This window comes from Ranitomeya variabilis, chromosome 2 (assembly GCF_051348905.1).
Source record: "Ranitomeya variabilis isolate aRanVar5 chromosome 2, aRanVar5.hap1, whole genome shotgun sequence".
NCBI lineage: Eukaryota > Metazoa > Chordata > Amphibia > Anura > Dendrobatidae > Ranitomeya > Ranitomeya variabilis.
The window spans coordinates 523,695,623-523,717,500 of NC_135233.1; the positions used below are offsets into that span (position 1 = coordinate 523,695,623).

At 43.6% G+C, this 21,878-nt stretch overlaps 1 protein-coding gene across 2 annotated transcripts in view; it reads left to right on the forward strand.

Moving 5' to 3' along the window:
* The window catches only part of ELP4 (elongator acetyltransferase complex subunit 4), a 552,864-nt gene that overhangs the window by 763 nt on the left and 530,223 nt on the right, over positions 1–21,878 (forward strand). The gene's annotated exons all lie outside the window — the stretch shown is intronic.

The window sequence follows — 21,878 nt, forward strand, 5'->3', positions numbered from 1 at the left end:
TCACCACACACAGGACATTGTCACCACACACAGGACACTGTCACCACACACAGGACATTGTCACCACACACAGGACATTGTCACCACACACAGGACATTGTCACCACACACAGGACACTGTCACCACACACAGGACATTGTCACCACACACAGGACACTGTCACCACACACAGGACATTGTCACCACACACAGGACATTGTCACCACACACAGGACATTGTCACCACACACAGGACATTGTCACCACACACAGTACAGAGCTAGATAACACACAGGACATTCTCACCACCCACAGGACATTCTCACCACACACAGGACATTCTCACCACACACAGGACATTCTCACCACACACAGGACATTCTCACCACACACAGGACATTCTCACCACACACATTACAGGGCTAGAGAATACAGAGGACATTCTCACCATACAAAGTACAGAGCTAGAGAACACAAGACATTTTCACCACACAGGACAGAGCTAGAGAATACACCGGCCATTCTCACCACACACTGTACAGATCTAGAGAATACACAGAACATTCTCACCACACACAGTACAGAGCTAGAGAATACACAGGACAGAGATAGAGAATACAAAGGACATTGTCACCACACACAGTACAGAGCTAGAGAATATAGAGGACATTCTCACCACACACAGTACAGAGCTAGAGAATACACAGGACATTCTCACCACACACAATACATAGCTAGAGAATACACAGGACATTCTCACCACACACAATACAAAGGTAGAGAATACACAGGACATTCTCACCACACAGTACAGAGCTAGAGAACACACAGGGCATTCTCACCACACACAATACATACCTAGAGAATGCACAGGACATTCTCAGCACACATTACAGAGCTAGAGAACACACAGGGCATTCTCACCACGCACAATACATAGCTAGAGATTGCACAGGACATTCTCACCAGACACAATACATAGCTAGAAAACACACAGAACATTCTCACCACACACGGTGCAGAGCTAGAGAATACACAGGACATTCTCACCACACACGGTGCAGAGCTAGAGAATACACAGGACATTCTCACCACACACAATACAAAGCTAGAGAGTACACAGTACAGAGTTAGAGAACACACAGGACATTCTCACCACACACAATACAGAGCTGGAGAATACACAGGACATTCTCACCACACACAATACATAGCTAGAGAACACACAGAACATTCTCAACACACACGGTGCAGAGCTATAGAACACACTGGACAGAGCTAGAGAATACACAGGACGTTCTCACCACACAGTACAGAGCTAGAGAACACACAGGACATTCTCACCACACAGTACAGAGCTAGAGAGCACACAGAGCATTCTCACCACACACAATACATAGCTAGAGAACACACAGAACATTCTCAACACACACGGTGCAGAGCTAGAGAACACACTGGACAGAGCTAGAGAATACACAGGACGTTCTCACCACACACAGTACAGAGCTAGAGAACACACATGACATTCTCACCACACAGTACAGAGCTAGAGAACACACAGGGCATTCTCACCACACACAATACATAGCTACAGAATACACAGGACATTCTCACCACACAGCACAGAGCTAGAGAGCACACAGGGCATTCTCACCACACACAATACATAGCTAGAGAATAAACAGGACATTCTCACCACACACAGTACAGAGCTAGAGAACACACAGGACATTCTCACCACACACGGTGCAGAGCTAGAGAATACACAGGACATTCTCACCACACACAGTACAGAGCTAGAGAATACACAGGACATTCTCACCACACACAATACAAAGCTAGAGAATACACAGGACATTCTCACCACACAGTGCAGAGCTAGAGAACACACAGGGCATTCTCACCACACACAATACATAGCTAGAGAATGCACAGGACATTCTCAGCACACATTACAGAGCTAGAGAACACACAGGGCATTCTCACCACGCACAATACATAGCTAGAGATTGCACAGGACTTTCTCACCACACACAGTACAGAGATAGAGAATACACAGGGCATTCTCACCACACACAGCACAGAGCTAGAGAATACACAGGATATTCTCACCACACACAGCACAGAGCTAGAGAATACACAGGATATTCTCACCACACACAGCACAGAGCTAGAGAATACACAGGATATTCTCACCACACACAGCACAGAGCTAGAGAATACACAGGACATTCTCACCAGACACAATACATAGCTAGAGAATACACAGGACATTCTCACCACACAGGACTAAGCTAGGGAATGCACAGGACATTCTCACCACACACAGTACAGAGCTAGAGATTACACAGGACATTCTCACTACACACAATACAGAGCTGGAGAATATACAGGACATTCTCACCACACACAATACATAGCTAGAGAACACACAGAACATTCTCAACACACACGGTGCAGAGCTAGAGAACACACTGGACAGAGCTAGAGAATACACAGGACGTTCTCACCACACACGGTACAGAGCTAGAGAACACACATGACATTCTCACCACACAGTACAGAGCTAGAGAACACACAGGGCATTCTCACCACACACAATACATAGCTACAGAATACACAGGACATTCTCACCACACAGCACAGAGCTAGAGAGCACACAGGGCATTCTCACCACACACAATACATAGCTAGAGAATAAACAGGACATTCTCACCACACACAGTACAGAGCTAGAGAACACACAGGACATTCTCACCACACCCAATACAAAGCTAGAGAATACACAGTACAGAGCTAGAGAATACACAGGACATTCTCACCACACACAGTACAGAGCTAGAGAATACACAGAACATTCTCACCACACACAGTACAGAGCTAGAGAATACACAGGACATTCTCACCACACACAATACAAAGCTAGAGAATACACAGGGCATTCTCACCACACAGTACAGAGCTAGAGAACACACAGGGCATTCTCACCACACACAATACATAGCTAGAGAATACACAGGACATTCTCACCACACATTACAGAGCTAGAGAACACACAGGGCATTCTCACCACGCACAATACATAGCTAGAGATTGCACAGGACTTTCTCACCACACACAGTACAGAGCTAGAGAATACACATGATATTCTCACCACACACAGCACAGAGCTAGAGAATACACAGGATATTCTCACCACACACAGCACAGAGCTAGAGAATACACAGGACATTCTCACCACACACAGGACAGAGCTAGAGAATACACAGGACATTCTCACCACACACAGTACAGAGCTAGAGATTACACAGGACATTCTCACCACACACAATACAGAGCTGGAGAATACACAGGACATTCTCACCACACACAATACATAGCTAGAGAACACACAGAACATTCTCAACACACACGGTGCAGAGGTAGAGAACACACTGGACAGAGCTAGAGAATACACAGGACGTTCTCACCACACACAGTACAGAGCTAGAGAACACACATGACATTCTCACCACACAGTACAGAGCTAGAGAACACACAGGGCATTCTCACCACACACAATACATAGCTACAGAATACACAGGACATTCTCACCACACAGCACAGAGCGAGAGAGCACACAGGGCATTCTCACCACACACAATACATAGCTAGAGAACACACAGGACATTCTCACCACACACGGTGCAGAGCTAGAGAATACACAGGACATTCTCACCACACACAATACAAAGCTAGAGAATACACAGTACGGAGTTAGAGAACACACAGGACATTCTCTTAACACAGGGTGCAGAGCTAGAGAATACACAGGACATTCTCACCACACACAGTACAGAGCTATAGAATCCACAGGACATTCTCACCACACACAGTACACAGCTAGAGAATACACAGGACATTCTCACCACACTCGGTACAGAGCTAGAGAATACACAGGACATTCTCACCACACACAATACAAAGCTAGAGAATACACAGGGCATTCTCACCACTCAGTACAGAGCTAGAGAACACACAGGGCATTCTCACCACACACAATACATAGCTAGAGAATACACAGGACATTCTCACCACACATTACAGAGCTAGAGAACACACAGGGCATTCTCGCCACGCACAATACATAGCTAGAGATTGCACAGGACTTTCTCACCACACACAGTACAGAGCTATAGAATACACAGGACATTCTCACCACACACAGCACAGAGCTAGAGAATACACAGGATATTCTCACCACACACAGCACAGAGCTAGAGAATACACAGGACAGTCTCACCACACACAGGACAGAGCTAGAGAATACACAGGACATTCTCACCACACACAGTGCAGAGCTAGAGAACACACAGGACATTCTCACCACACACAATACAGAGCTAGAGAAGACACAGGACATTCTCACCACACACAATACATAGCTAGAGAATACACAGGACATTCTCACCACACAGGACAAAGCTAGGGAATGTACAGGACATTCTCACCACACACAGTACAGAGCTAGAGATTACACAGGACATTCTCACCACACACAATACATAGCTAGAGAACACACAGAACAATCTCAACACACACGGTGCAGAGCTAGAGAACACACAGTACAGAGCTAGAGAATACTCAGGACATTCTCATCACACACAATACATAGCTAGAGAATACACATGACATTCTCACCACACAGTACAGAGCTAGAGAACACACAGGACATTCTCACCACACACAATACATAGCTAGAGAATACACAGGACATTCTCCCCACACAGTACAGAGCTAGAGAGCACACAGGGCATTCTCACCACACACAATACATAGCTAGAGAATACACAGGACATTCTCACCACACACAGTATAGAGCTAGAGAACACACAGGACATTCTCACCACACACGGTGCAGAGCTAGAGAACACAGATTACAGAGCTAGAGAATACACAGGACATTCTCACCACGCACAGTACAGAGCTAGAGAATACACAGGACATTCTCACCACACACAATGCAAAGCTAGTGAATACACAGTACAGAGTTAGAGAACACACAGGACATTCTCACCACACACAGTACAGAGCTATAGAATCCACAGGACATTCTCACCACACACAGTACAGAGCTAGAGAATACACAGGACATTCTCACCACACACAGTACAGAGCTAGAGAATACACAGGACATTCTCACCACACACAATACAAAGCTAGAGAATACACAGGGCATTCTCACCACACACAGTACAGAGCTAGAGAATACACAGGACATTCTCACCACACACAGCACAGAGCTAGAGAATACACAGGATATTCTCACCACACACAGCACAGAGCTAGAGAATACACAGGATATTCTCACCACACACAGCACAGAGCTAGAGAATACACAGGACAGTCTCACCACACACAGGACATAGCTAGATAATACACAGGACATTCTCACCACACAGGACAAAGCTAGGGAATACACAGGACATTCTCACCACACACAGTACAGAGCTAGAGATTACAAAGGACATTCTCACCACACACAATACAGAGCTGGAGAATACACAGGACATTCTCACCACACACAATACATAGCTAGAGAACACACAGAACATTCTCAACACACACGGTGCAGAGCTAGAGAACACACTGGACAGAGCTAGAGAATACACAGGACAGAGCTAGAGAATACACATGACATTCTCACCACACAGTACAGAGCTAGAGAACACACATGGCATTCTCACCACACACAATACATAGCTAGAGAATAAACAGGACATTCTCACCACACACAGTGCAGAGCTAGAGAACACACAGGACATTCTCACCACACACGGTGCAGAGCTAGAGAATACACAGGACATTCTCACCACATACAATACAAAGCTAGAGAATACACAGTACAGAGTTAGAGAACACACAGGACATTCTCTTAACACACGGTGCAGAGCTAGAGAATACACAGGACATTCTCACCACACACAGTACAGAGCTAGAGAATACACAGGACATTCTCACCACACACAATACATAGCTAGAGAATACACAGGACATTCTCACCACACAGTACAGAGCTAGAGAACACACAGGGCATTCTCATCACACGCAGTACAGAGCTAGAGAATACACAGGACATTTTCACCACACACGGTGCAGAGCTAGAGAATACACAGGACATTCTCACCACACAATACAAAGCTAGAGAATACACAGTACAGAGCTAGAGAACACACAGGACATTCTCACCACACACGGTGCAGAGCTAGAGAATACACAGGACATTTTCACCACACACAATACAAAGCTAGAGAATACACAGTACAGAGTTAGAGAACACACAGGACATTCTCTTAACACACGGTGCAGAGCTAGAGAATACACAGGACATTCTCACCACACACAGTACAGAGCTATAGAATCCACAGGACATTCTCACCACACACAGTACAGAGCTAGAGAATACACAGGACATTCTCACATTCTCACCACACACAATACATAGCTAGAGAATACACAGGACATTCTCACCACACAGTACAGAGCTAGAGAACACACAGGACATTCTCACCACACACAATACATAGCTAGAGAATACACAGGACATTCTCATCACACACAGTACAGAGCTAGAGAATACACAGGGCATTCTCACCACCCAGGACAGAGCTAGAGAATAGAGAGGACATTCTCACCACACACAGTACAGAGCTAGTGAACACACAGGACATTCTCACCACACACAATACATAGCTAGAGAATACACAGGACCTTCTCACCACACACAGTACAGAGGTAGAGAATACACAGAACATTCTCACCACACACAATATATAGCTAGAGAATACACAGGACATTCTCACCACACACAATACATAGCTAGAGAATACACAGGACATTCTCACCACACACAATACATAGCTAGAGAATACACAGGACATTCTCACCACACACAATACAAAGCTAGAGAATACACAGTACAGAGTTAGAGAACACACAGGACATTCTCACCACACACAGTACAGAGCTAGAGAATCCACAGGACATTCTCACCACACACAGTACAGAGCTATAGAATCCACAGGACATTCTCACCACGCACAATACATAGCTAGAGAATACACAGGACATTCTCATCACACAGTACCGAGCTAGAGAACACACAGGGCATTCTCACCACACACAGTACAGAGCTAGGGAATACACAGGACCTTCTCACCACACACAGTACAGAGCTAGAGAATACACAGGGCATTCTCACCACACACAATACAGCTACAGAATACATAGGACATTCTCACCACACAGTACAGAGCTAGAGAACACACAGGACATTCTCACCACACACAATACATAGCTAGAGAATACACAGGACATTCTCATCACACACAGTACAGAGCTAGAGAATACACAGGACATTCTCACCACACAGTACAGAGCTAGAGAACACACATGGCATTCTCACCACAGAGGACAGAGCTAGAGAATACAGAGGACATTCTCACCACACACAGTACAGAGCTAGTGAACACAGAGGACATTCTCACCACACACAATACATAGCTAGAGAATACACAGGACCTTCTCACCACACACAGTACAGAGCTAGAGAATATTCAGGACATTCTCACCACACACAATACATAGCTAGAGAATACACAGGACATTCTCATCACACACAGTACAGAGCTGGAGAATACACAGGACATTCTCACCACACAGTACAGAGCTAGAGAACACACAGGGCATTCTCACCACAGAGGACAGAGCTAGAGAATACAGAGGACATTCTCACCACACACAGTACAGAGCTAGTGAACACAGAGGACATTCTCACCACACACAATACATAGCTAGAGAATACACAGGACCTTCTCACCACACACAGTACAGAGCTAGAGAATACACAGGACATTCTCACCACACACAATACATAGCTAGAGAATACACAGGACATTCTCACCACACACAGTACAGAGCTAGAGAACACACAGGACATTCTCACCACACACAATACATAGCTAGAGAATACACCGGACATTCTCACCACACACAGCACAGAGCTAGAGAACACACAGGACATTCTCACCACACGCAGGACAGAGCTAAAGAATACACAAGACATTCTCACCACACAGTATAGAGCTAGAGAACACACTGGACATTCTCACCACACACAGGACAGAGCTAGAGAATACACAGGACATTCTCACCACACACAGTACAGAGCTAGAGAACACACAGGACATTCTCACCACACACAATACATAGCTAGAGAATACACCGGACATTCTCACCACACACAGCACAGAGCTAGAGAACACACAGGACATTCTCACCACACGCAGGACAGAGCTAAAGAATACACAAGACATTCTCACCACACAGTATAGAGCTAGAGAACACACTGGACATTCTCACCACACACAGCACAGAGCTAGAGAACACACAGGACATTCTCACCACACACAATACATAGCTAGAGAATACACAGGACCTTCTCACCACACACAGTACAGAGCTAGAGAATACACAGGACATTCTCACCACACACAGGACAGAGCTAGAGAATACACAGGACATTCTCACCACACACAGTACAGAGCTAGAGAACACACAGGACATTCTCACCACACACAATACATAGCTAGAGAATACACCGGACATTCTCACCACACACAGCACAGAGCTAGAGAACACACAGGACATTCTCACCACACGCAGGACAGAGCTAAAGAATACACAAGACATTCTCACCACACAGTATAGAGCTAGAGAACACACTGGACATTCTCACCACACACAGGACAGAGCTAGAGAATACACAGGACATTCTCACCACACACAGTACAGAGCTAGAGAACACACAGGACATTCTCACCACACACAATACATAGCTAGAGAATACACCGGACATTCTCACCACACACAGCACAGAGCTAGAGAACACACAGGACATTCTCACCACACGCAGGACAGAGCTAAAGAATACACAAGACATTCTCACCACACAGTATAGAGCTAGAGAACACACTGGACATTCTCACCACACACAGCACAGAGCTAGAGAACACACAGGACATTCTCACCACACGCAGGACAGAGCTAAAGAATACACAAGACATTCTCACCACACAGCACAGAGCTAGAGAACACACAGGACATTCTCACCACACGCAGGACAGAGCTAAAGAATACACAAGACATTCTCACCACACAGTATAGAGCTAGAGAACACACTGGACATTCTCACCACACACAGGACAGAACTAGAGAATACACAGGACATTCTCACCACACACAGCACAGAGCTAGAGAATACACAGGACATTCTCACCACACACAGCACAGAGCTAGAGAACACACAGGACATTCTCACCACACACAGCACAGAGCTAGAGAATACACAGGACATTCTCACCACACACAGCACAGAGCTAGAGAATACACAGGACAGTCTCACCACACGCAGGACAGAGCTAAAGAATACACAAGACATTCTCACCACACGTAGTACAGAGCTCCACAATGGACACCAATTATTATATTCTCACCAAATACAGTTCTGGGGAAAAGTTTTAGACCAATGTGGAAACAATGCTGCAAAGTAACTATTAACACTTTTTTAAAAAAAAAAATTTTTAGCAATTAAAAAAATCCATAGTGAATTTATAAAAGAGAAATCTAAATCACATTTATGTTTTGTGACTGCCTTTTGCCATTAAAACAGCTTCAAAGCATTAATTGTTTAGGCTCTCGTACACACAGGGATTTTATAGGATTATAGTTAGATCAGAAACCAGTTAAACCAAATGGGTGGTAATGATCATGATTCTCTTATGTAGGTTGTACAGTAACAGCTGTGTTTGAGGCTTAAGACTGGATGAGACCCAACCAAATCTGCATGAAGGTGAGGTTGTGGAAGACAGTTTCTTGTGACAGGTTACATTTATCATGACAAGACTAAGGGCAGCAGCAAGTCTACGTCAGTAAGGTTTCTACCAGGCAAAGATTTCAGAGCTCATTGACTTTTCAATCTCTTTTGAAGAAGCATCAAGAAATGGGCATCGTTGAGTATCGAAGACGTAGTGGTCGGCCAAGAAATGTATTGCAGCAGTTGAAAGAGACATCATGTTTTCTTCCCTTCCATAATCGGAAGATGTTCAGCGGTGCCATTAGCTCAAAAATGGCAGCAACTAGTGGGACCAAACTACTCAAATTTACTGTTCGGAGATGTCTTCTCAGAAATGGGGATCATGGAAGAATTGCAGCCAGAAAACCAAACTTTCTACATGGAAACTGGATCACGCAACTAAACTGCATGAAAACATAAGGACTGGGGCATAAAAATGGCAGCCGGTTCTCTGGACTGATAGTTTCCAGGTGAAATATTTGGCTCTAAGAGAAGTCGGTTTGTTCCCAAAGTGCTGGAGAGCTGCAAAATGATGGGCGTCTGCAGGAACAGTGAAGTGTGGAGGGTCCAGTCAAGTTTGGGGCTGCATGTCAGCAAATGGAGTTGGGGATTTGTCAGGGTTAGTTCTGTAATTTAATGCTTAGAAATGCAGGCAGGCACTTATCCATCATGTAGTACCATCAGGGAGGCGTCTGATGGGCTCCACATTAATTCTCCTGTAGAACAACGACCCCCAAACATCCATCCGATATCATTAAGCTCTATCTGCAGCATAAAGAACAAGGAGTCCTGGATGTGATGATGCGGCCCCACAGAGGCTTATCCTCCACTTCGTGTCTGGGATTACATGAAGAGACAGAAGGATTTGCTCAAGCGACATCCACAGCAGATCTGTGGTCACTTCTCCAAAATGTTTGGAACAACCTCCTGCCGAGTTCCTTTAAAAACTGTGTGCAAGTACCTAGAAGAATCTGTGGTGTTGTAAAGGCCAAGGGCGGTGATATCAATTATTGATTTTATTTAGGTTTCTCTTTTTGTTCATTTACTTTGCATTGTAAAATTGATAAAAATAAGCTATTAGCATTTCTATTTTTGAAAGCGTCCTTCCTTTGCAGCATTTTTTCAGACCTGCCTGAAACTTTTGCATGCTCTTGAGTTTAGTTCTTTGTGCCCATATTCCTGTAGATCTGTAAAATATAGTACATATAACATACTTAACAGATCTAAAGCACATAGTATATACAGACAATACATGTATCTATAAAAGTACGCAACAATTGTTAGTGCGACCATTCTGTTTGCATAGAATATCATTCTTATATTTACACAGGATGATGTGCTGCTGACTGACGATTCTTAAAGGGGCTGTCCAGTTACATTATATTGCTAACTTAGATCAGCTGTTATTTGCTCACATGGCCTCTGGATGTACCGTAAATACTTTGAACAGAGCTGCAAAGCAAAACTCCATTCAATGCATAGCGTCCACAGCTGAGTACTGCACCCCTATATTGAATGTAGACGCCCTTTTCTGCTCCATTCAAGCACATCCATTGGTCGGCAAACAAAATTTGATTAGTGAGTGTGGCGTATGGTGAACCCTTATTGATCAGATATTAATACTTATCCTGTGGAAAGATCATTACTACAATGCTCCCAGATAATCCCTTTACGCCTGTCTTAAAATCATTGCACCCAACGAAATGAGCGTTGTGTGGTTGATTGCCGGCCTGTTTAGACGGGCTGGTAATGGGAAGTGAGCTTTTGGTAGACCTCCTTCACATGTCCGTATTTGAACACATACATGGAAAACCGGCACTGGTGCCCTCAGTGGTTTCATATCACATCACGTATTGATATGTGTGTAGTATATCCTGAGGAAGAAGTCATATATAGACTTTGAAACACGTTGAATAAAACCACCATTCCTTTTCAGCAGTACGTCCAGATTTCTATTTGTTCAGCAGCGCGGACAATATCCACAATTAAAGCTTCCCCTATAGTTTGCAATGTTAAACACAGCACACCTACGCCATCCGTGTTCTGTATGTGTCTTACACGGACCCATAGACTTGTAATTGCCCTTGTCATTCGTACTGTCAGAGCAAAACAGACAGCAACATAGGTTACAATGGGTACCTGTGATATCTGTGCAAAAAAAGAGATACCACACATCCTGGAAGCCCCGACATGTGAAGGAGGCCTTACTTAGTCATGGTCCTGATTATATCGGCCCGTCTTTCGGCCTTTATAGTGCCAGCATGCTGGGGCAGTCTGCAGCTTTTATACCCCGGTGGCTGTTGTACCGTATGACCCTCAATGACCCCTGTGTTATTAGAGCAGTAGAGCACGTACGGCCTCTTCATTGTCATTTCCATAGAAGTTCATAGAGGTAGTCACACGTACTACCCAACTATTTACACAGGGTGATTCAGGATTGCTGAGAGTACTTCTAATTTCTAGGGTCTAGGACGCTCTGTTTCTTTTATGATGACGACCATCTACCATAAGGGGACTCATGGGATAGCCATACTTCATGGGAATAATGGTATGCAAATTATTTGTCCTTTACAAGTAAAAAAAATACCTGTATTCCTCTCGCTGTAGGAAATTGCTGCCACTGTGAGTGTCCAACCCTTTAAAGGGAAGCCGTCTGTATGGGCATGTAGATTCTAGGAAGCTGAAGGCAATGATACCTTGATACCTGCGGTCCGATGCCTTATTCCACAAAAATAAAATAAGAACGAAAGAACTACAAAATTGATGTGCACGCTCAAGATAATTTAACAATTTATTCAACAAATATTTTATTGGCAAACAAGAAACATACATTTAAAACTTAGGTAGGTCCAATCACACTCAAAAATATGGTGTGCCAATTAATACCACAGTAATGGGAGGTATACACAGCCTCCCAATAGCTGGGGACACTGCTGCGGTGTATGCCTTATAATTGCGGATTGGAAAAAGCTCCCAAGATGTGCCCCATAACCTGTAAATACATCCAGAAACCAATTAGGCCAGAACCCTACTATTCAATGGAAACGGAACAGCAACATGACAAATACAAAATCAGTGGAAGATAATCTAGGTACAGGTGAGAATACCTGTAAGCTGCAAAATACTGAAGTTATCCTAATACAGGAAAGATATATATCTCTGTACCATGTTAGCCGGTAGATAGAAAAAATATTTAGAATTGAGAGTCCTCAGTGGTTGATACCTTTTAATGGCTAACTGAAAAGACGGTAAAACATTGCAAGCTTTTGAGACTACTCGGGTCCCTTCATCAGGCATAGACTAATACAATATCTGAAGAATCACATATGTATGCAACCTTTGACACACTTAGAGCTGGAATGAATGTATCACATGGATTTATGTCTTTTTACATCAATTAAGGAATTTGCACTTCAGATCTTATGGGGCATCATAACAAAATCAGACCCCAATCAGAGGACAACGAAACATTCACTCCTTATCTAGGAACTGTTCCAATATTTATGGACGCAACTGTTTATCCCCCTCTCCCATAATGACAGTTCTGTGCTGTGTTGTGCATACATATGTGATTCTTCAGATATTGTATTAGTCTATGCCTGATGAAGAGACCTGTGTAGTCTCGAAAGCTTGCAATTTGTTACCATCTTTTCAGTTAGCCATTAAAAGGTATCAACCTCCGAGGACTCTCAATTCTAAATATTTTTCAAGTCATCCTAGGGGCACAAAAAGGAGGAGAACAAGATTGGACCCAGGACTTGACTTCTTATGTCCCTAGGATGACCTGAGTATTTTCCAGCTTACAGGTATTCTCTGCTGTGCCTAGATTACCCACCACATAGGCTGACTTCTAATTCTATCAGCCTCGTACAGCACATTCAGGGGTTAGTATATAGTCAGCCATTATGTGTTCCCTATTGTGGGTGGCAATTGGCATATACATGTCCTTGCTTCAGCTTACACTACCCCTTTTTTAATTTAGTTTTGTGTTTGTTTTACTTGTTTTTAAATGTATGTTTCTTGTTTGCCATTAAAATATTTCTTGTATAACTTGTTATATTATCTTGAGCGTGAACATCATTTTTGTAGTTCTTTCGTTCTTATTTTATTGTTTTACTACTGGATGTAGCACAAAAAAAACCCCACAAAAATTGAGCTTAACTTAAGTTGGTACACATGCAGAAGTTAAACGCATGTTCACATTGGCCACAAAACATTAAAACCGACAAGAGGAAAAGTAAGCAAAAACCCTGATTTAACTAAGTAAAACAGAAAAAGTGCATTTAAATAACACAGAGTTTTTAGTAATACTGTTTTTTTGAACAAAAAAATAGCACAAAAGCCAACCCACCGTGTCAAGGTAACTCTGATCGGGACATTCCTACACTGTCTAATATTAAAACCTTGCCATGTGTCAATGTTGACCTCAGTGTGACTAAGGGCAGACAAAAAAGCCGGGCCCAACCAGAGAACACCAGACTGATCTGTCCCAATCAGAGTTACCTTGACGCGGTGGGATGGCTTTTGTGCTATTTTTTTAAATAAAAAAACAGTATTACTATAAACTCTGTGTTATTTAAATGCACTTTTGCTTTTTTACTTAGTTACATCAGGGTTTTTACTTACTTTTTCTCTTGTAGGTTTGGATGTAGCACCTACAGTTGAAACCAGAAGTTTACATACACTATATAAAAAGACACATGTATGTTTGTTTCAATATCTGACATGAAATCAGAATAAACCTTTCCTGTTTTAGGTCAATTAGGATTACCATAATTATTAATATTTGCCAAATGCCAGAATAATATGAGAGAGGGAATGTCTTAAACCATTTTTATTACTTACTTCAAAGTAAAATTTTTACATGCAGTAAGATTGCTGTGCCTTGAAACAATTCTGGACTGCCCATATGATGATGCCATGTGTTTTGAAAGCTTCTGATTTGGCAACATCTGAGTTAATTAAAGACACACATGTGGATGCATTTTAATGCACACCTGAAACACACTGCTTCTTTTGTGTAGCATCATGGAAAGTCTAAAGAAATCAGCCAAGATATCAGGAAGAGAATTGTGGACTTGCACAAGTCTGGCTCATCCATGGGTACAATTTCAAGATCCAAAAAAAGAAAAGAATGTCCAGCTTCACCGAATCCGTAAAAAAGAGTTTTCTTTATTCACAAACTTTTAAACATAGAGGATACAGACTTCAGCACGAACCATATGGGTAAGAATCTCAACGCGTTTCTGGAGACTAAGCTCCCTTAATTGATATGTTTAAGGGTATGTGCACACGCTGCGGATCCGCTGCGGATTTGACGCTGCGGGTCCGCTGCGGATTTGATGCTGCGGATCCACAGCAGTTTTCCCAAAGTTTACAGTACCATGTAAACCTATGGGGAAAAAAAAAACGCTGTGCACATGCTGCGGAAAATTCCGCACGGAAACGCAGCGGATTATTTTCCACAGCGGATTATTTTCCGCAGCATGTCACTTCTTTCTGTGGATTCCGCAGCGGTTTTCAACATGCACCAATAGGAAAGTGCAGTTGAAAAACCGCAGAGGAATCCACTGAAGAAACCGCGATAAAATCCGCAGTGAAAACCGCACTGGTTTTGCACTGCAGATTTTCCAAATCCGCTGCGGAAAAATCCGCAGCAGAATCCTCAACGTGTGCACATGGCCTAAAAGTGCTGAAGTCTGTATCCTCTATGTTTAAAAGTTTGTGAATAAAGAAAACTCTTTTTTACGGATTCGGTGAAGCTGGACATTCTTTTCTTTTTTTGGATTCTATACGCCTGGACACAGCGGGTCCGTGCTCCCGAAGATTGGTTTATGCATCACGGGTGAGCTGGTTTATATTCCTTCTTTCACAATTTCAAGATACCTGAAGGTGCCTCGTTCATCTGTACAAACAATTATCCGCAATTACAAACTAGATGGGAATGTCCAGCCATATCATACCTCCCAGGAAGGAGACGGGTTCTGTGTCCCAGAGATGAACGTACTTTGGTCCAACATGTGCATATCAACCAAAGGACAAAAGCAAAAGATCTTGTGAAGATGATGGCAGAAGCTGGTAAGATTGTGTCAACATCCACAGTGAAACGAGTACTGTATCAACATGTACTGAAAAGCCACTCTGCCAGGAAGAAGCCATTACTCCAAAAGAAACCTAAAAAAGCCAGATTAATGTTTGCAAATGCAGACAGGAACAAAGACCTTCATTTTTGGAGACATGTCCTGTGGTCTGATGAAAATAAAATTTAACTTTTTATGACATAATGATCATCATTAGGTTTAGAGGAAAAAGGGAGAAGCTTGGAAGCCTAAGAACATCATCCCAACTGTGAAACACAAGGGTGGCAGCATCATGTTGTGAGGTTGTTTTGCTGCAGGAGGGACTGGCCTGCTTCATAAAATAGATGGCATCATGAGAAAAGAAGATTATGTGGCAATACTGCAGCAACATCTCAAGACGTCAACCAGGAAGATAAAGCTTGGGCGGAAATAGGACTTCCAAAGGACAATGAGCTGAAGCATACTGCCAAAATGATAACAAAATGGCTTAAGGATAACAAAGTAAATGTTTTAGGCCATGTTCACACTTTGCGGGTGACCTCTGCGGGTTCTCCCGCAGCTGATTTGATAAATCTGCAGGGCAAGACCGCTGTGGTTATCCCTGCAGATTTATCGCGGTTTGTTCCGCTGCGGGTTTCTGCCTATACTATTGATGCTGCATATGCAGCAATATGCAGCATCAATAGTAATGTTAAAATAAAAAAAAAAAAGTTTATATACTCACCCTCTGACGTCCCGATCTCCTCGGCGCTGCACCCGGCGGTCCGGTTCCAAAGATGATGTGCAAGAAGGACCCTTCGCGACGTCACGGTCATGTGACCGCGACGTCACCGCAGGTCCTGTTCGCACAGCAACTCTGACCGGACGGCCGCGTGCAGTGCTGAGAGGTGAGTATAACATGATTTTTTATTTTAATTCTTTTTTTTACACACAAATATGGTTCCCAGGGCCTGGAGGAGAGTCTCCTCTCCTCCACCCCGGGTACCACCCGCACATTATCCGCTTACTTCCCGCAACGTGGGCACAGCCCCATGCGGGAAGTAAGCGGTTCAATGCATTTCTATGGGTGCAGAACCGCAGCGATTCTGCACAAAGAAGTGACATGCTGCGGGTTGTAAACCGCTGCGTTTCTGCGCGGTTTTTCCCGCAGCATGTGCACAGCGGTTTGCGGTTTCCATAGGGTTTACATGTAAATGTAAACACAATGGAAACTGCTGCGGACCCGCAGCATCAAAATCGTGGCGGTTCCGTGGTAAAAAACGCAAAGTGTGAACATGGCCTTAGAGTGCTCATCACAAAGCCCTGATCTCAATCCTATTAAAAATGTATGGGCAAAGCTGAAAAGGCAGGTGTGAGCAAGGCAACCTACAAACCTGGATCAGTTACACCAGTTTTGTCAGGAGGAATGGGCTCAAATTCTGACCAACTATTGTGAGAAGCTTGTAGAAGGATATCTTAAGGGCTTGTTCACACGTTCCTTTTTTTGCTGCGGATTTTCCAGCTGCGGATTTGGAAAAACCGCAGTGCAAAACCGCGGTGGTTTTCAGTGCGTTTTTTTGTGCGGTTTCAACTGCGGATTCCACTGCGGGTTTCCAGCTGCACTTCCCTATTGGTGCAGGTGGAAAACCGCTGCGGAATCCGCAGAAAGAATTGACATGCTACTTCTTTTTTTTCCGCAGAAAATCCGCGCTGATTTTCAAGCGGAAAAACGCAAAGTGGGCACAGTGGTTTTTGTTTTCCATAGGGTAACATTGTACTGTACCCTGCATGGAAAACGCCTGCGGATCCGCAGCTGCGGATCCGCAGCTGCAAATCCGCTGCGGATCCGCAGCAAAAACCGCAAAGTGTGAACATAGCCTAAATGTTTGACCCAAGTCATTCAGTTTAAGGCCAATGGTACCAAATACTAATTCAATGTATGTAAACTTTTGACTTTGCAGTAAGTAATAAAAATGCCTTAAAACATTCTCTCTCATTATTCTGGTATTTGTCAAATCTTAATAACTAGATGGAGGCCTGATGTTATCGCATTGGGAGTGCGGTAATGTCCCGATGGGGGCAGGCATGTGGCGCTGTTGTTGCCTAATGGCATCCTGTGATAATCTAATGACTTTTTCAGGGGACTCATGTGCTTGACGCCTACGCTTATATGCATTGTTTTTGTCCCAGCGATGCTGTTGCTCTTCAAGAGTCTCATTTGCCCTTTGTTGTCTCCGACGTTGTGCCTTTGCTGCTTCCTTTTCTTTGTCATTGGCGTACTTTTTATGAGGAGCCATGTTGGCGTTGATATTTGCTTTTTTTTAAAGAAGTTTTCCCACAAACAAATGTTCATTTTAAAAATTGTCTCCTGGGCAGGGAGGAAGCAAAAGACAATACTGACATTACAGCAGGAGATCACAGAGGATACATTTTGTGAGGTAAAAAAATATTTTTTAAAAAGTCAGTGAAATATTTTACCTCACAAAATGAATATGGTGGTCGGTGAACTTCCTCCGCTTGGAATTCTGGGAGAAGGTGACATCTAGACAGACCAGGAAATGAAAACATTACAAGGCAATTAAATAAATAGATTATGGTAATCCTAATTGACCTAAAACAGGAAAGGTTTATTCTGATATCATTTCAGATATTGAGAAAAACCTTGCATATGTGTCTTTTTATATAGTGTATGTAAACTTCTGGTTTCAGCTATATATATGTATTATACTACATTGTAGTGCATCCAGAGAAATGCACATTTTTCTTTTATGTAAATGAGCTGTTAAGAGTTCACCATGAAAAATAAGAAATATTTCTCGGTGAACTGCAGTGAATTCACCGCTGCACCGAGAGACTTTTTCTCACTGTGCTAACAGTGATCTCACCGAGGTCACTGTAGGTCAGGGGCTCAGCTCAGAACGCAGCCTCAGTGTCCTGCGGTAACCTTGATGACGTCACCGCTAGTCACCGACTAAGCTCACAGCAGCTCATTCAGCACTGATTCTCAGCCTAGATGGTTGCATCTTGGCACCGTCCAAGTCGAAAACTTTTTTCCCCCTACATGGATTACAGCATGGGACAAAATGATGGACAGGTGAGGGATATGGTTGTTTTTTATTTTTGCTTTTTACAGGAGACGTTGGCTTCAGTGGAATGGGTGTTTAATGAATATAACTGTGTTTGTTATTTTTAAATAAAAAAAGTAAAGGTGTTTTTTTTTATTTCAAATACAGAACTTTATTCTACTTTGTTTACAATACAACTATAGGATTAGTAATAGATAGTGTTCTTATAGATGCCTCTCCATTATTAAGCCGTGGGCTTGATGTCACCAGGCAATATAAAGGTGACATCAACTCCACAAATATGAACTCCACTTGCCACCGCCACAGGGTAAGTGGGAAGAGCCGGGCAAAGCGCCAGAATTGGTGCATCTAATAGATGCCTCTTTAGTAGGGAAGATGTGGCTGCTATTTTTAGGCTGTGAGGCGATATCCATGGCCCCTTACCAGCCTGAGAATACCGGCCCTCAGCTGTCTGCTTTAGCTTGGCTGGTTGTCAAAAATGAGGGAGACCACGTGCCATTTTTTTATTATTATTTATTTAATTAAGTGTAGGGACCCCTCTATTCTTGATAACCAGTCATGATAAGGCTAACAGTCCGCAGCTGTCATTTTTGCCAGGCTGGTTATCAAAAATATAGGGCATCCCATGACTTTTTTTAAAACTATTTAGAGCGTAGACGCCGCCTGATGAATACTCCCATCAGCTGCTCCTGTTCTCGCTGTTATTAGCGGCAGCAGGCGAATGCTGAGTAGTAGTGACCGGAGGTAAACTTTTTACCTCTGATTGCAGCTGTGGGCTCACGCTGTCATTTCACAGCATGGGAACTGCGGCTGTCTGACCGGCGGTAATGATTTTATGGCTGATCAGAGGCAGTGTTTGCCACGTTGTCATGTACATGGCAGTGTGGAATACACTAGATGTTTGGGTCACCCATTTAAGTGAATGGAGTTCAGGTACTGTTCTGGTACCCAAACCGGAACATTTTTTTTTTTAACTGTTTGGTGAAACCTGCTTGACCCAAACATCCATGGTTCTTCCCTTCCTCTAGTAATGGCCGCTCTCTTCTCTCATGATCTCGCTGCAGAGCTGTGTGTGATTACAATGAATACACCTAAAGCTTCCATCTTTCATTTCCATCAGTCATTGTGTGGTTAGGGGAATACAGCAGAGCTAACAGCTCTTTGAGAGGAGAGCTACGACTGCTTATGAGTTTGTAATGAGATGAAATCTTGCTGTACTCCCCTCCCCCACACTGGCTGCCTGTGAGGTGAAAGCTGAAGAAGTGATAGTTGTTTTGAGGCCCAGTTCTACATCAGAGCTGACAGTATTGTGAGAGGAGAGCTACAGCTGTAGAAGTGTTTGTAATGAGACAAAGATTCTGCTGAGTGTGAGTATAAAGCCGTGGTCACACTACTGCATAACACGCAAAAGTGCTATGTGATAAAACATCGTATAGCACTCAGCCCAGTTAGTCTATGGAGCAGCTCACATCTGCGATTACAGTAATTTCTCATGCCACTGCGGAATAAGAGAACAATGGCAGCATGCTCATATGCACCCATACAAGTCTATGGGTGCGTGTGAAACATCGGACTGCACTCGCATGTGCAGTCTGATATACGCCGAGACAGGTCATGGGGGAGATGGAGAAATTACTTTTTCCGTCTCCTCTGCATCTATGATGTGATTCTGTCACAGGAGAGGATCAGAGCACTGACACTCGGTTCACAGAGCTGGAGCTGAGGATCATTAAAGGGGACATGTCACCAGGTTAGGCCGATATGAGATATGGCCATCACCTTTCAGGGCTGATGTACAGGATTCTTTAATGCTGTATATCAGCCCCCAACCAGACCTGTAAGAGAAGAAAAATTACTTTTATTATACTCACCTGCAGGGCGGTCCGGTCCGATGGGTGTTGCTCTTCTTAGTCCGGCGCCTCCCATCTTCTTGCGATGCTGTCCCCCTTCTTGCTTCGTGTGGATGACGCGTCCCTGCATGATCGACACAGACTGCTCAGCATCGCGCTCCTGCTCAGGCGTACTTATCCGACCTGTTGAGGGCAGAGCAAAGTACTGCAGTGCGCAGGTGCCGGAAAAGGACATAGAGGCCCTGCGTCTGCGCACTGCTGAGTGTGTGGATGATACAGGGACGCGTCATCCACACGAACCAAGAAAGAGGACGGCATCGCAAGAAGATTGGAGGCATCGGACCAAGAAGAGCGACATCCCTCAGACCAGGCTGCCCCGCCCTGCAGGTGAGTATAATAAGTTATTTTTCAGTTCTTCCAGGTCTGGCTGGGGGCCGATATACAGCATTATAGAATGCTGTATATAAACCCTAAAAGGTGGTGGCCACATCTCAGATCGGCCTAACCTGGTGACAGGTACCCTTTACATCTGATGCTATATGCTAGTGTGACTCCAGCCTAATTGTCAGCGATTACATGTCTCACACTGATAACACTCCCTTTCATTTAAAACAATCACTGGAGCAGATTCTCAGGAGATCTATGTCCGGCCCTTAGCTCTTAACAGTTCATTTCCATATAAGAAAAACATGGATTTCTCTGGAATAAGCCATCAGATCACAGATCGCACGGTATCATGGTATTCAGCTTCCTATGATCTACAAGCCCATGTAGACAGTTTAGGAGGTTTAATGCTACTGTCAGATTTCCTTTGAAACTACTTTGCAATGTGGCCAAGGTGTTTGTTTAAAAAAAAAAAAAAAAAAACTTGTTAAGAGGAGGAAAAGATGCATGTTCTTTTCAATATAAATCCATATTAGATATTTACCTGGTTCTTGAGAAATGAAGTTTTCTGGTGTGGCTTTGATGCATTTTCCATGCTTTTTGCAGCCTTTTGACTTCACAAGGTCA